Raw genomic sequence first — 6,934 nt, 5'->3', positions numbered from 1 at the left:
ACATACAAGAACAAAACCTTGTCTACCCAAAGGTACCCAAAGTGTTTATCCTATCATTCTAATCCCAAATTGTCCTAGTTCTACCCTTTATCTTCATCTCTTCTCAAATACCCTTTTCTCTTTTGTTTTTAAGCCTTAGGAGAGGTTTCTTATTTGAATCATCTAGTGGAATGGGGCTTCTTTCTTATTTGCTATGGTTCCCTTTTCTTCTCATTTCTTAAGACATAAAAGCTTTTTGCTAGACTCTTCTTTTCTTTATTTCTTTTTCTTTGATCAGAACCATCTTTAACAATTTCATACTTCCCATTCGTTCACTAGAGCTTAAATTTACTTAAACACATTCCTCTCCTAAAGTCTCTAACCTTTTCTTTCTCTTTTTCTCTTTTCTTTTCTTTTTCAAATCAACCAAGTACCAAACCCAAAAATTAAACCACCTAGTCCTATCTAGTTTGAAAATTGCAAACTAGAACTACACAAGGCTTTACTCTTGTCAGCTCAAACCTAACACTTTCTACCAAGCTCAATCCCAAAAAGGTCTTACACACACAAGAATAAAAATGGCTTGAAAGAAGGTTTGGTTAAGGGTATTGGAAACTGATCTTAATGATTAAATCAGCTACTTGGATCAACAAGAGTGGTAAAAAGGATAAAGATGATCCAAATATGTATATGGTATCCATTAGTTTAAAGCAATGCACAATTTGATAATTAAAAGTCAATATTAGGTTCTTATAAGTAGGAAATGACATCAAATCACAACATGCTTCAATTTAGACCAAATGCAATGCAGGAATTCAAGGCTTGGTAGATAATATGCAAAAGTGGCTAGAGAATCTAAACAAAAGCAAAAAGTAGATAATAGCCAAAAGGGGTAAATACTAGGTTTTTGTGGCTACAAGATATTATTTCTGACTCTCTGACATGTGGGCGACGATGAGGTACTAGGGGCTTATATAGAAAAGTGGGGAAGCCCTAAATCTGCTAGCAGGCAAAATAGGGAGGCAACTCGGTCAATTCGACCATGTGCTCGGTCGAGTGACCTCTCTTCTGCTTCTTCCATCCAGTCGAGTCCTTCTCCGCACACCGTCGAGTGTCTGGTCGAGTGGGCGGTCGAGTGGGCTTCAGGACCTTGATTCTTCTGCTCTAGCTCCCTTGTTCTCTTCACTTGATAGCTCCAATCCTCTTCAGCATTCTTCCCATGCTCCTTAGGATCCAAAATCACCTGTTTATGCAAGAAACTATGTTAGGTCACGACCTAACTCGTGTAAGAAAGAGATGAGATAGGGAAGAAAGAAGATAAGATAGAGGAGAAAGAGGCAAGAGTAGAGATTAATATGTTGATTTCATAAGATAAGGAAACCCTAAGGTTTCAGGTAGCATTTAAATACATCTNAGATAATATGCAAAAGTGGCTAGAGAATCTAAACAAAAGCAAAAAGTAGATAATAGCCAAAAGGGGTAAATACTAGGTTTTTGTGGCTACAAGATATTATTTCTGACTCTCTGACATGTGGGCGACGATGAGGTACTAGGGGCTTATATAGAAAAGTGGGGAAGCCCTAAATCTGCTAGCAGGCAAAATAGGGAGGCAACTCGGTCAATTCGACCATGTGCTCGGTCGAGTGACCTCTCTTCTGCTTCTTCCATCCAGTCGAGTCCTTCTCCGCACACCGTCGAGTGTCTGGTCGAGTGGGCGGTCGAGTGGGCTTCAGGACCTTGATTCTTCTGCTCTAGCTCCCTTGTTCTCTTCACTTGATAGCTCCAATCCTCTTCAGCATTCTTCTCATGCTTCTTAGGATCCAAAATCACCTGTTTATGCAAGAAACTATGTTAGGTCACGACCTAACTCGTGTAAGAAAGAGATGAGATAGGGAAGAAAGAAGATAAGATAGAGGAGAAAGAGGCAAGAGTAGAGATTAATATGTTGATTTCATAAGATAAGGAAACCCTAAGGTTTCAGGTAGCATTTAAATACATCTCCAAATAAGTAAAACGACAGTACATTAATATAAGTAAACACTCTCCTTCACTCAGAGTCTTCCTTTAGCCACTTTTACTTCCTTCCTTCTTCTCCCATTGTCGAGCCCTTCTACCACTTGTTCTCATCTTCTTCTTCATACAAGCTAAGGGAATCCTCACCTATCAATACTCTCCCGAAGTGAACTAACCTTGTCCTCAAGGTTAAAATCTGGATACTGATTCACCAAGGCTGACAACGGCTCCCATGTGGACTCTGTAGTAGGCAACCCTTTCCATTGCATCAAAACTTCAGCACCAACCTTCGGTTTTACACCCTTGCGGATGTCTGTGATCACTTCAGGCTCAGTTGCCCACTCCAACGTAGGTGTAAGAATAGGGGGCAATTCTTGAGCTGTGAAACAATTATGAACCGCTTTTTTCAATTGGGACACGTGAAATGTTGGGTGGATTTGACTATACGCAGGTAGCTTCAGTTTAGAAGCAACTCGCCCCACCGTCTCGATAACCTGATAAGGACCAAAGTATCTTTCTGCAAGCTTCTCGTTCCTCCTCTGGACTAAAGATTGCTGACGGTAAGGTCTTAGCTTTAAATAAACCCAGTCACCCACCTGGAAGTTTACATCACGGCGGTGTTTGTTTGCTCCCTTCTGCATTCTTTGCTGAGCAAGCTCCAGATTCTCTCTCAACTCTGCCAACAGGTTGTCGCTCTCTCAATAGCTCCTCCACTGAAGCATTTGCAGTAGGCGTATCACCATAACGTAACAATTTTGGGGGTTCCCTACCATAGACCGCCATGAAAGGAGTGTTTTGGGTAGATGAGTGACACGAGGTGTTGTACCAGTACTCGGCCCACGACAACCACTGAAACCAAGAAGTAGGTTTCCGGCTAGCAAAGCATCTTAAGTATGTCTCCAAACATCTGTTTACCACCTCTGTCTGCCCATCCGTCTGAGGGTGGTATGCAGTGCTCTTATGAAGTGCAGATCCTTGTAGCTTGAAAAGTTCGGACCAAAAGCTACTTAAGAATACCCTGTCCTGATCGGATACCATTGTTTCTGGAAAACCATGCAATCTTACTACTTCTCTTATGAATGCCTCTGCTACTATCTTAGCTGTAAACAGGTGCTTCAATCCAATAAAGTGACTATATTTAGACAGCCTATCCACTACAACTAGGATCGCATTAACTCCTCGAGATTTTGGTAACCCTTCTACAAAATCTAGACTAATGTCTGTCCAAATTCGAGTAGGGATTGGTAAGGGAGCCAAGAGCCATGTAGGGGACAGTGTTGAGTACTTGTTTTCTTGGCAAACTTGACACTTGGTTATGAATTCTACCACATCCTTCCTCATACCTCTCCAATACACCTCCTGACACAACCTCTTAAACGTCTTTAACGCTCCTTCATGTCCACCTACAGCACTAGAGTGGAACTGCTTCAAAAGGTTTGGAATGAAGGGAGATCCCGATGGTACTACCAAACGACCTTCCTTGAACAACATTTCTTTCTCCAAATTGTACCCTTCTTTCACCTTTTCTCCTTTTTCCAACGCTCTGATGATGTTTCCCAACTCCTCATCCGCTCTCACTTGCGTCATCAACTCCTTCGTATCAATGTTCAACGGAGCCACCAAACTGAGTTGTAGTATGGTCTCAGTTGGTGGTCTTCTTGATAAGGCATCAGCAACCTTATTCTCAACCCCTGGTTTATACTTAATGCGGTAGTTCAATCCGATGAGTTTGGCAGCCCACCTTTGTTGCACAGTTGAGACTAACTTCTGTTCCAAGAGATGTCGCAGACTCCTTTGATCCGTTTTGATGACAAACTCTTTTCCAGTCAAGTAGTGTTTCCGTTTGGTGACTGCCTTGACTATCGCCAGCAACTCTCTCTCATATACTGACTTGATTCAACCTTGTGACGAGAACGCTTGACTGATAAAAGCAATTGGTCGTCGTTCTTGAGATAATACGGCCCCGATTCCTACCCCAGATGCATCAGTTTCTATCGTGAACTCCTTCTCAAAGTTTGTCAGTACTAATACGGGAAGACTAATCACGGCTGTTTTCAAGGCTTGGAAAGCTTGGGATGCATTAGATGACCACGAGAACCCATTCTTTTTGAGTAGTTCCGTCAATGGTCGTGCAATCTGCCCGTAGTTTTCAACAAAACTCTGGTAGAATCCCGTAAGCCCTAAGAACCCTCTCAACTCAGTTACTGTCGTTGGCTCGAGCCATTCCACCATTGCCAAAAATTTCTCGGGGTCTGCTGCTAGACCTTCACCTGATATCACATCTCCGAGATACGCAACCTTGGGCTGTCCGAAAGAACACTTCTTCATGTTGGCATAGACCTGATTTATCTGAAGGAGTTTAAGGACAACCTCTAGGTGTTGTAGGTGCTCTTCAAGGCTTGAGCTGTACACCAATATGTCATCAAAGAACACTAGCACAAACCGACGGAGATGAGGCCTAAATAGATCATTCATTAAACTCTGAAATGTTGATGGTGCGTTAGTAAGGCCAAACAGCATGACAAGAAATTCATAGTGCCCTTGGTGCGTCTTGAACGCCGTTTTGGCTATATCACTGCTCCTAACCCTTATTTGGTGATACCCGGATTTGAGGTCCAATTTTGAGAATACCACTACTCCATTGAGTTCGTCTAGAAGTTCTTCGATCACTGGTATAGGATATCGATCAGGTACCGTCACCGTGTTCAGTGCTCTGTAGTCAACGCAGAATCTCCACCCTCCATCATTCTTCTTGACTAAGAGTACTGGACTGGAATAGGGGCTCACACTAGGTCTGATGATTTGAGCATCCAACATCTCTTGAATCAACTTCTCGATTTCATTCTTTTGCACAAAGGAATACCGATACGGTCTTAAGTTGACGGGTCCAGCTCCATCCTTGAGTGTGATGGCATGTTCTCGGTTTTTGATAGGCGGCAAACTGTTTGGCATTTGAAACACTCGCTGATATCGTTCCAACAGGCTGCTAATCTCCTTTCCCCAGTGAGTTGTTGGAAGACGCTCCTCATTATCGAAAAGTGTGGTTAAAGTATGCCACTCCTCTCTTCTTCACCAGCCTCTCCATCAAATTTAAGGACACTTGAGCCTTGCTCAACGCTAGATCTCCTACAATGGTCACCCACATGGACCCGATTTGCCAGCTCAACTTCAACAACCCCCAATTTGTTCTGGTATCCCCCAATGTATCTAACCAAGGGAATCCCAAGCTGACATCCGTATCCTGCAAGTCGAACAGCAAAAAATCTTCTACGATGTCAACCCCTTGGATTTCCAGCAGAAGTCTGGAACATTTGCCACTACCTTTGAGGATCTGACCACCAACAACACTTATCCCGAACCTACGATGTCCTGCCACTGGCAACTCCAACTCCTGTACCAGCTTATCAGAAATAAAGTTCCGGGTTGCCCCAGAATCAATCATCACAACTACAGGCTTACCTTTGATCTTACCTCTCATTCGCATGGACTGCTCAGCAGAAAAACCTCCCATCGACCCCAAGTTCTCTGTCACCAACTCGTGATCATCCTCCGACTCCATGTTGTTTTCTAATGTTTGCTGCTCCTCCAACACAGGTTGATCATCCTCTTCATCAACCTCCAAACACTCAAGCCTTGGCTGTTTGCACTTGTGCCTACTATACCAACGGTCACCACAATGTCGACATGGGTTGAAACCACTTCCCATGCTTGGTTTGCTCGCTACTCTCGAGGTGTCCACCGTTCTCTGCGATGATTGCCCTTGAGGAAAGTATGAATTGTTCCCCATAGGCCGTGAAAATGAGTGGCCTTGATGTCCGCCACTATCATTTTTCTGAAACTCCACCAACCGAGCCATATCGACTATTGCATTCATGTCCATCGGTCTGCTCTGAATGACGGGGTCTCGTAGGTGTTTCTTAAGCCCTTTCAGGAACGCAGCCTCCAAAACTTCATTGCACACTTGTGGAAGCTCCACTGCAGTTCCTCAAACTGGTCGCGATACTCATCCACTGTACCTTGTTGGCGAATGGTAAGTAAGCGATCCATGGCAGAGCATCCCCTGCTCGGTTTAAACCTCTCTTTAATCATATCCCAAAAATCCTTCCAAGTAGTAATCCGCATCCTATCCTCCGAGTTCCTCTACCATTTGATTCCCGATCTGATCAAACAAGTCACTGCTTCATCCAACTTCTCATACTCCGGTGTGTTGTTCATAAAGAACCTTTTTTCCATCCTAAACAACCAATCATATGGGTTCTGACCTATAAAAAGGGGTAGATCTACTCGTTTTCGCAGCATACCTCCTTGGTTTTGTGGGTACTCTAACCTCTGCACCGCCGTCAGAGTGGGTAATAAACCTTCGGTAGGCATCTCCACGCGCTGTTGCGGATTCGCCACCCTTTGGACCACCGTTGGAGCTGGGATGACTCCTTATGAGGTTCTAGGGTTGGCTAAAGGCAACACCCTTTCAGATCGGCTCTACTCAACGCTTTCCGAAGCTGTGACTGGGGTTTGAGGAAGAGCCCTGTCGTCGGAATCGCAAACCCTGGTGGGGTGATGCTACGGTTGAGCGAAAGCGCTTGAAGGTGAGCGTTCATGCTATGAACCATTTCCCACAGCGCCGCCATCTCCCTGTCGCGGCGAGCTTCGCGTTGGTCCGCTGGTTCCGTCTGTTGTGGTGTCTCCACCACCACTCGAGACTCGAGTTCCGAAGAGCTTTGTCGTGGATCCGGTGTGGAAGCCATCGCTCTCAACGAAAGCACCAAATGTTAGGTCACGACCTAACTCATGTAAGAAAGAGATGAGATAGGGAAGAAAGAAGATAAGATAGAGGAGAAAGAGGCAAGAGTAGAGATTAATATGTTGATTTCATAAGATAAGGAAACCCTAAGGTTTCAGGTAGCATTTAAATACATCTCCAAATAAGTAAAACGACAATGCA

This window comes from Camelina sativa, chromosome 8 (assembly GCF_000633955.1).
Source record: "Camelina sativa cultivar DH55 chromosome 8, Cs, whole genome shotgun sequence".
NCBI lineage: Eukaryota > Viridiplantae > Streptophyta > Magnoliopsida > Brassicales > Brassicaceae > Camelina > Camelina sativa.
This window is presented reverse-complemented; position numbering follows the sequence as displayed.